Here is a 9,544-nt window from a genome sequence, read left to right on the forward strand (position 1 = left end):
ACAGAGTGAGCTCCAGGACAGACAGACAGACAGGGTTGTTACACAGAAACCCCACCTCAAACAACAACATAAGTTACTGATCTATGGTGGCTAAATAAAACCCTAGAGAAGTGATGGGCAAGGTGTGTGAGTTGTGACCCAAGGGAGGTGGCAAGTGAACAGGTGCACTGGCAAACAGGAAGCCTAGGATTGGAACATTTCACTAGATGCAAATTTTACCTCCCAGAAGAATAAAACATAAACAAATATCAAACTTCAGTTAATAATATGTGAGCCAAAGCTGTAGGGGAAGCGTATTGATGCTTTGAAATAAGAAAACAAGGCAAGGCTGGAAATGGAGGAGATGTAAAAACAGCAGGACAAGCAAGAACACACCTACTCCAGCAGGGCCACACCTCCTAATAGTGCCACTCTGGGCTGAGCATATACAAACCATCACAAGGCCATACGGCTTTGTGAGCCTGACTGCTTTTCTGAACTATTCAGAAAGGTGTACTTTCCTTTTAACATGCTTTCCTAATGCGATTGGCTTCACTGTTTCTCTAAAGTCCCCCCCCCCCACCCCGCTCCTGCTCTACCCTGCCATGTGGCTAGCCTCCATGGCATGCTTATCCCTACCCCCACCCCACCCCAATCTTGTTCCTCTTGTGGACAGCTGCCAGAATTTACAGTTGCCTGCTCTGGGTTTTTTCTTTTAAACGCCAGTAAAACTGTTCTTGAGCCTCGAGAAGAATGAAACTTAAAAATGTAGGCAGATTAAACTCAGTTCACATTCTAGGTATATAGCTTTGGAGTTGTTCACGAATCTGTGCCAGGAGCTGCTTCTCATGTAGGATGTGACCATGGTACTCTTCTTGCCCAAGAGACAAATTAAGGAACACACTCAAGGACCCTGTATCATACAGGGGCACCGTCTGTAGCCCAGCCTGGCCTCAAACTCATGGTAGTCCTCCTGCATGAACCCCCTGAATGGTGGGTGTTATGATTTGCATATGCTTGGTCTAGGGAGTGGCACTATTAGAAGGTGTGGCTTTGTTGGAGTGGGTGTGGCCTTGTTGGAGTGGGTGTGGCTTTGTTGGAGTAGGTGTGTCACTGTGCGGGTGGGCTTTAAGACCCTAATCCTAGCTGCCTAGAAGACAGTATTCTGCTAGCAGCCTTCAGATGAAGATATAGAATTCTTAGCTCCTCTTGCACCATGACTGCCTGGATGCTGCCATGCTCCCACCTTGATGATAATGGACTGAACCTCTGACCCTATAAACCAGCCCCAGTTAAATAAGGGTTTAGCTATAAGGGTTGCCTTGGTCATGGTGTCTGTTCACAGCAGCAAAACCCTAAGACAATGTGGGAGTACAGGCATAAGATACCAAGGTTGGTATCTGGATGAGAACATTTACACCCTAGTTATTGACTACAGATGGGAGAAATTCAGTGAGAGGCATCGAGGTAGACTAGGAAGATATCAGGAAGCTTCACAAAAGCCATTTCAAAACACAACTTACACTAAGCAAACCCAAGGCATCCATGGTAACAGAAAGGTCTAGAAGTAGGAATGGGTACCACATACAGGCTCCGTGGGAGGAAAGGTCTCTAATGTGTGTGCATGTGTATGTGTGTGGGTGTATGTGTATGTGCATGTGTGTGCGTATGTATGTATGCGTGCATATGTATGCGTGCATGTGTGTGTATGTACATGTAGATGCCAGAGGATAACTTTTGAGAGTTGGTTCTTTTCTTACCATATAGATCTCAGGGATCAAACTCAGGCCATCAGCTTTGGTGACAAGCACCTTTACCCAGTGAGCCATCTGCTGGAGGAGACAACATATGACTCTGTTGTTTGAGGACTTTTGCTTTACAACTCTGTGTGTGTGTGTGTGTGTGTGTGTGTGTGTGTGTGTGTTTATACTCTCTCGTGCAGCCATTCTATGACAATGAAGATTGAATCTGGGGCCGCACACATGCTAGGCAAACACCATACAGCCCCACCTCATATTTTAATCTTTATTTGGAGAAAAGTTCCAGATAAATTGCCCAGGATGGTCTTGAGCTCTTTGTAGCCCCAGGTCTGCCTCAGCCTCCCAGGTAGCTGTTGTGCCACCAGGGTCAGCTCTCATAGCTCTCTTCCTGCTAAAGCTTCTTTCTTTGTTTTTTTAAAATTTATGATCAGCTCTGCCCAGAGCTATGTTGTGAGCTGAATCAGGCAGAATTGGAGTTTGTGATTTGAGCACTTCCACACAAACCTTCACACCACCTTCCTCTGCAGGTAACTAAGTCCTGAGAGGAACAAAGCCCTGCAGGTGAATGTATCAGCCCTGCACAGAGCCCTTCAGTGCCACAGCACCCTATTGGTCTGTTGTGGCTTCCTGCTGGTTTCTCTTCAGTAATATGATATGCCCTGTGTCCTAACCCTTCATCCTGTGAGCACATGGCTACAGTGCAGACATGATTGAACTCAGTGCTTTGAGATGTTCTTGCATGGTCTATATAAACCTGGGTTTTTAAATTGAGACAAGGAGGCAAGACAGGTCGGGCAGTGAAGACTTGGAAGGAGTCCACAAGCTGAGGAATGCAAGCAACTCCAGAGAACTATAAATATAAGGAAGTACAGAACTGCTAATTCTTCATTGTAACCCAGTGAGTCCTGTTCTCTATGGTCTGTGGTTTTGGGGTTTTTTTTGGTTTTTGGTGGAGGTGGTGGGTTTTTTTGTTGTTGTTGTTTTTGATTTGTTTTGTTTTTTGGTTTTTTGAGATAGGGTTTCTCTGTGTAGCTTTGGCTGTCCTAGAGCTCACTCTGTAGACCATGCTGGTCTCAAACTCAGAGATCCCACTGTCTTTGCTTCCCTTTAATCCTCTGCTGGGATTAAAGGCAGATGCCCAGCCAGGTCTGTGACTTGAGTGTTTATTTGGCAGCACGTAGTAAGCATAAGGAAAACAACAAATAGCAACAGTCAGGCAGCCAAGCTTCACTCAGCATCTACACCTCCAGCACACAGGACTGGGCAGCCACTGAGAGCCAGAAGATAATACCAAGTGTGGCTTTACAGCATCTAGATCCTGGGAAGGAGCTCGGGCTGGCCTCTCACAGTAGGCTCTTTATGCCACCAGTTAGCAATAACAGCCTCTGTTGGAAAGGCTCCTTAGCTGTTCTTAAGGACGCAATGCTATTTTAAAATCTCTAGGTCTGTTTTACTGTTTTCCACTCATTCCTGGACAAGCGGGCCATGGAGGACACTTGGAGACAAATTTGAATCTGAAATGGGATATATATATATCTCCCACATACCCTACTGGTATGTATGTGTGTGTGTGTGTATATGTATATATATATATATCCAGTTTCTCAGTAAGCTTAATCAGCAAGTACATGATGATTTATAATATACAGTATAGTAAGAGAGTTATTTTGGACGATGAACCTCCTGAACTGGAAGATAACTCCTGCGTGTGTGTGTGTGTGTGTGTGTGTGTGTGTGTGTGTGATTCAGATAAGCGCTTTAACAGCTGTACTGCATCTACAGCACCCAATCTTATCTGCAACCTTAATGTGCTCAGAATCCTCTCCTCATCAAACCTAAGTTTCTTGTGTCTTTCTGATGTTTGTTGCTCTCTGTTGTAGCCCCAGGTAAGAGCAGGAAGCAGTGGGCATGGGCAGCCTGAATACCATGCTGTCTTGACATCTGCTCCATTGAGCCTGCTGGCCTATCAATCACTTTGGAATTCAGCTCCACTCAGGCTCTCAGGAAACAGGCAGAAGGCAACGGAGTCTTCTCCAGAATGAAACACAAGTGGCTGTAGTTGGATTTTCAAGCCTGTCTGAACCTTGGGAAGTCAGGGTTCCAGATCTCTCTCAGCACTCTGAACTTCTGAACTCCTACCAGAATGTCTCCCTGAGCCCTAGTTACAGCATCTAGCTTCTCTGACCTGCAGCTTCAAACTTTTCCATGATCCAGTTCCAAAAGTCTATGAACCACATGAGTTGGGTTGATCACAGCGATGCCCCACTTCTGGTACCATTTTTTGTATTAGTTACTTAGCTTGATGGTGTCACAAAAATACCTGATAAAAGCAACCTAGGAGAGGAAGGGCAGTGGTTTATTTTGGTTCATCTTTTGTTGTTTATTTATTGATTTTATGTATGAGTGCTCTGCTGAATGTACACCCACTCACCAGAAGAGGGCATCAGATCCTATTACAGATGATTGTGAGCCACCATGTGGGTGCTGGGAATTGAACTCAGGACCTCTGAAAGAACAGCCAGTGCTCTTAACCGCTGGGATATCCCCTCCAGCCCTTGGTTTGTGGTTTTAAGGTACAGTCCATGATGAGTGGAAGGCACAAGCTGCAGGTATCTGACATTCTTTGCTGACCTCTGCAGGCACCAGGCATGCAAGTACATATATGAAGGTAAAATACTCACACATGTACAATAAAATAAGTACATCTAAACCAAAACAAATAAAACATGTCTCTAGAAACACCGGTGGCTTGATGTTGGTTGTGCACAACTGACACTGACTTTAATACCAGAAGGCAAAGGCAGGAGGATCTCTGTGAGTTCGAGACCAGCCTGGTCAACATAGTGAGTTCCAGCAGAGTCAGGACTAGATAAAGACCCTAGCTCAAAACAAAACAAATCAAAATCAACAGACAGTCTGTTTCCCAGGTGATTCTGAATCCTGTGGAGTAGGCAGTTAAGATTAATCAGAGCTGAGATGAATTAATCTGAGCTGTGCACAGAGCTGAGCACAGTTGTGATGGTTTGTTTCAGCAACTACAGTCAGCCTTTAATCAGAGCACATGGGTTCTCACCTCCATGAAGTGTGATCTAGCCAGGCTTACTGGTGTACACATCTAGAATCCCAGATTCGAGGAGTTTGAGTCAGGAGGATCAGGAGTTCAAAGCCAGCCTTAGCTATATCGGTAGTTAAGAAAGATGTCAGGATATGTAGTTCAGTGGGTAGGATGCTTGCCTAGCAAAGCAGATGCCTGGTGTTTCTGGCACCGTAAAAATCAAACATGGTGACACACACCAGCTGCCAGAAATCACAACACTCCAGACATGGAAGTGGTAGTAGTTCAAGGTTAGCCTCAGCTACTTAGGGAGTTGGAAACAAACCTGGATGGCGGCACTATGACTCAAAGGAGGAGAGAAAAGGCCTAGACTCAAATGTACAGAGGCTAAGTTGCAAAAAGTTGTAGACACATGACCTCTTGCCTGCAAAAGTGCATGGTACTGGGATCAAGCTGTTTCCAAAGCCAGTTACTCAGAGTGCACAGATTCATGTCACTCGCCACACTGAGCAATGTCGCTGGGGGGTGGGAGGGCTAACACAGAGCCTCATATATTCTACTAGCTCCAGCTGTTCTGGAGGGTTTCCGTTTTGTTTTGAGACAGTCTCTATAAACCCCTAGCTGGTCTGGTCTGTCACACAGTCCAGGCTGACCTTTAATTCCTGGAGATCTTGTCTTTGCCTCCTGCATTCTGGAATTACAGCTTTGAATTTAAAAACAAATTATTTTATGTATATGTGTTGTTTGTTTTGGTTTTTTGTTTTGGTCTGCGTGTTATGTCTGCATGCCAGAAAAGAGCATCAGATCCCATGAAAGTACAGTTACAGGCTGTTGTGAGCCAATACATGGATGCTGGGAATTGAATCCAGGACTTCTGGAAGGACAGCCAGGGCTCTTAATCACTGAGCCATCTCTCCAGCTCCATGATCTTGAATTTTTGATTCTCCTGCCTCAGCTTCCAAAGCACAGAGCATGGGGATTACAGGCATACAACAGTAAGCCAGGCCTTTTGTGCAGAAAGTTTTAGTGAACACCTTACTATGTTATTATTTATTTGGGGTGCATGTGTGTCTGTGTAAAACAGTGTACTTGTGGATGATGAAGGAAAACTTGTAGGGGTTGGTTTTCTCATCCTATAACATGGGTTTTGGGAACCAATTGGCAGGCCATTAGGTTTGGAGTGAGTTCCTTCACCCAGTGACCCATCTCACCGTTCCTCCGTGAGACTCTAAAGTGTCACCCTAATAATAATTTCAGCTTGTCTGGACCAAGTCTGTATCATTAATCCTTCTTCTCTAACTGTAATAAAGATTTCACATCCCCTTTTACTTTTGCCTTTTGGAACGTGGCAGGATGCTGGCTCAGAGGTTGCTGCTCAACCTCAAGGATGGGAATTTGGATCCCAGCACCCACATAAAACAATTCAGGTGATCTGCACACACCTGTAACCCCAGCTCTGATGTGGGCAAAGACTGGAGAGGATCACTGGGGCTTGCTGGTTTCCATGCCAGCTGAGAAAACACAGTCTTATCACAAAGAAGTAGCTGGAAATGAGAGAGGACATGTGACATCTTTTTGGTTCTCTATGTGCCAACGCACAGTTAAGTCTTTAATAGATCATGTGTCTGTGTGGAGCCATGTGCACATTAGTACACCACCAGAGGCACCAGGCCACTGCAGCTGGAGTTATAGGCAGTTGTGGGGTCACCTGGTGCCCTGAACCAAACTCAGGGTTCCAGAGGATCTGGGTTGGATTCCCAACGCTCATGCAGAGGCTCACAACCCTAACTCTAGTTCTAGAGAGCTGGTGCCCTCTTCTGACCTCCAAGGACACCAAGTATGCTTGTGGTACAGACATACACGCAGGCAAAACCACTTGTACGCATAAAAATAAGATCTTCACTAGTCATCTGAATCTGAAATGTTCCCACAGGCCTATGTATTTGTTGTGGTTTGTTGTTGTTGTTTGGTTGGTTTGGTTTGGTTTTGGTTTTTTTTTTTCCCGAGACAGGGTTTCTCTGTGTAGTCCTGGCTGTCCTGGAACTCACTCTGTAGACCAGGCTGGCCTTGAACTCAGAAATCCACCTGCCTCTGCCTCCCAAGTGCTGGGATTAAAGGCGTGCGCCACCACTGCCCGGCAGGCCTATGTATTTGAACAGTAGGTCCTCAGCTGGTAAGGCCATCTGGGGAGGTTTGGGGCATTAGCTGCAGATGGGGGTTACTGGGGAAGATTTTTGAGAGTTATAGCCTGGCCCTATTTTTAACTCAAACTCTTTTCCTTCTGATCATGCAGCCAGTGAGCTTCGCTTCCAGGTCCTGCCACTCCAGCTACCATGCCCTCCTCCTCATGACTGACTGACCCTCTCTCTGGCTGTGAGCCAGAGTAAGTCTGCACCTGTGCCTGCAATCCCCTACCCTGTAGGTCCCTGCTGCCAGGCTTTTTGTCATAGTGCTAAGAGGTGACACCTGTTTTTTTATTTCAGAAAACACTACAACCAACTTCCCAATGTTCCTAGGACTTCTGGAATTTACATTTTTCATGTATCACCGTACTCCCTGCATGTGTGTAGTGCTCCATGTATGATCACCATACTCCCTGCATGTGTGTAGTGCTCCATGTATGTGCAACAAGCTTGAGATCCTTGGAACTGAGGTTACAGACGATTTCTTCTGTGGGTGTTGGGAACTGAACCCAGGCCATTTGCAGGAGCTCTAATGTTCTAAAGGTCTTTAGATAGAAAGATGCCTGAGTAGTGACTCTTCTTAAAGCTTTTACTTACACCTTGTATATCAAAGACTCTAGCCATGGTGTATTTTCTCTCTTTGTAAGCTGCTTATGTTTGACAATGACTAAGATACTAAGACCTCGCCATGGGATGGCTGGACTCCTTCACCAAAGTAGGGCTTACCTCAGTAGCTACTGAAACCACTTCATTATACAGATTCATTCAATTCAGTTTACTGAACTTATTTTGTAGTTCACATTGCTGTCAAATAAGGAAACGTCAAAGAGAAAGTGAAAAGCCACGCACAGCAGTTAAGGCTGTAAGTACATTCTTTTAGAGAAACCTCAACTGGAGACAACGGTGGCAACAAGCCCGCACATTTAGAAACTGTTTCAGTATTTCACGTGCATGTGTGTATATGTGTGCTGTATGCATGCCCAGTACCTAGAGTCCAAAAGAAGTTTCTGATCCCCTGGAGCTGAAGTTACACATGGTTGTAGCCACTACATGGGTGTTGGGAGCTGAACCGGGTCTTCTGCAAGAGGAGCTAACTGGGAACAACTGCCTGGGCTTTTGAAGCATCAGAGTTTGCCGCCAGTGACTTGCCTCCTCCAAGGCCACCTCCTAATCCATCTCAATTCCTTCTACTGGGGGAGCATTCAAGCATATGAGCTTATGGGAGCCAATCTCATTCAAAGCACAAGGACCTAACCGAAGCCACCTTCCAACAAGATGCTTCATGAACAAGAGCGGTCCACTCCAGTGCTCCACTTACACTGCTAAAGCAGTTGTTCTTTCAAAGACTCTCGACAAGACATACTGTTTCCAAGGAAAAGCCGCCAGTCCTAGAGTTCCCAGCTTGTCCACTTATCAGGGGACACAAGCTAAGCTACAGCACTGGCCCTTTAAACATCGTCATCTCATGACCCACCCTTTCTGTGAAGTCCTGACTCCATCATGTCCCTTCCACAGTGGGCCACACTCAGCTGCAGTTGCGTGTGGCGGATGGAGAAGGGACACACCCCACCTGTCAGTGCTTTTGCTTGCCGTTCCTCACACCCACACCTCCAAATGTTGGCCGTGTGTGTGTGTGTGTGTGTGTGTGTGTGTGTGCACCATGTACATTCCTAGTGCCTGTGCGGCTCAGAGGGCCTCCCCAACATTTATTCTTTCTCCTCGGAGACTTGTGTGGATGCTAAGCAGAGTCTTCTACACTGAAGTCTGTTTAGTTTGCTGTTCCTTTTCTTCAGTAGGATGTCATGTACCCCAGGCTGGCCTTGAACTTATCCAAGTGCTGGGACCACAAGTTTATGTCACCGCACCTGGTTTAAAGTAATTTAAAAAACATCAATAATGATAGAGGCTTGCTAAATTGACTGTGTTTAAGTCTGACAAAATATTCACTTCAAAGGTAAATGTTTTTTTAACAATATAAAAAATTGTTCCTCTGACTTTTGTCTCTACAGGTATTTAACCACATGCACATACACGTGTGCACGACCCCACTGTGCTGTTATTCACACACATTCCTCCTGTTATTCCTGTTATTCACCTACAGTCCTCCTGAGTGCTGGGATAAATGCACAAGTCATTACACCTAACAGGGTTGGTGGTTCTCATGGTTGCTGGAACTGAATTGAACACACAGGACTTCCTTATGTTGTATTTCCTTGGGGCATGGGCATACTTTTCTCTAATAAAATAAAAAGCAACTTAAGAGTCTGCCTGTATGTACATGCATTCCTAGTGGCTATGCAGCTCAGAGGGCCTAAGTCACCCCTAAATGGAACAGGATACTCTCCAAGAGTAGCCAGTGCTACCGCCCTAAAGGGAAACTTTTTAAAAAGCTTCAGGGGGGCCAGGCTGTGGTGGCACATGCCTTTAATCCAGGAGGCAGAGGCGGGCAGATCTCTGTAAAGACAGCCTCGTCTACAAAAAAGCTTCAAGGGCATGGTGTATAAAGCTTTGATCCCAGCACTTGAGACACAGGCTGGTAGATTTGAGGCCACCATGGGTTAGAGTTC

The sequence above is a fragment of the Arvicanthis niloticus genome, chromosome 12 (genome assembly GCF_011762505.2).
Source record: "Arvicanthis niloticus isolate mArvNil1 chromosome 12, mArvNil1.pat.X, whole genome shotgun sequence".
In the NCBI taxonomy this organism is placed as follows: Eukaryota; Metazoa; Chordata; class Mammalia; order Rodentia; family Muridae; genus Arvicanthis; species Arvicanthis niloticus.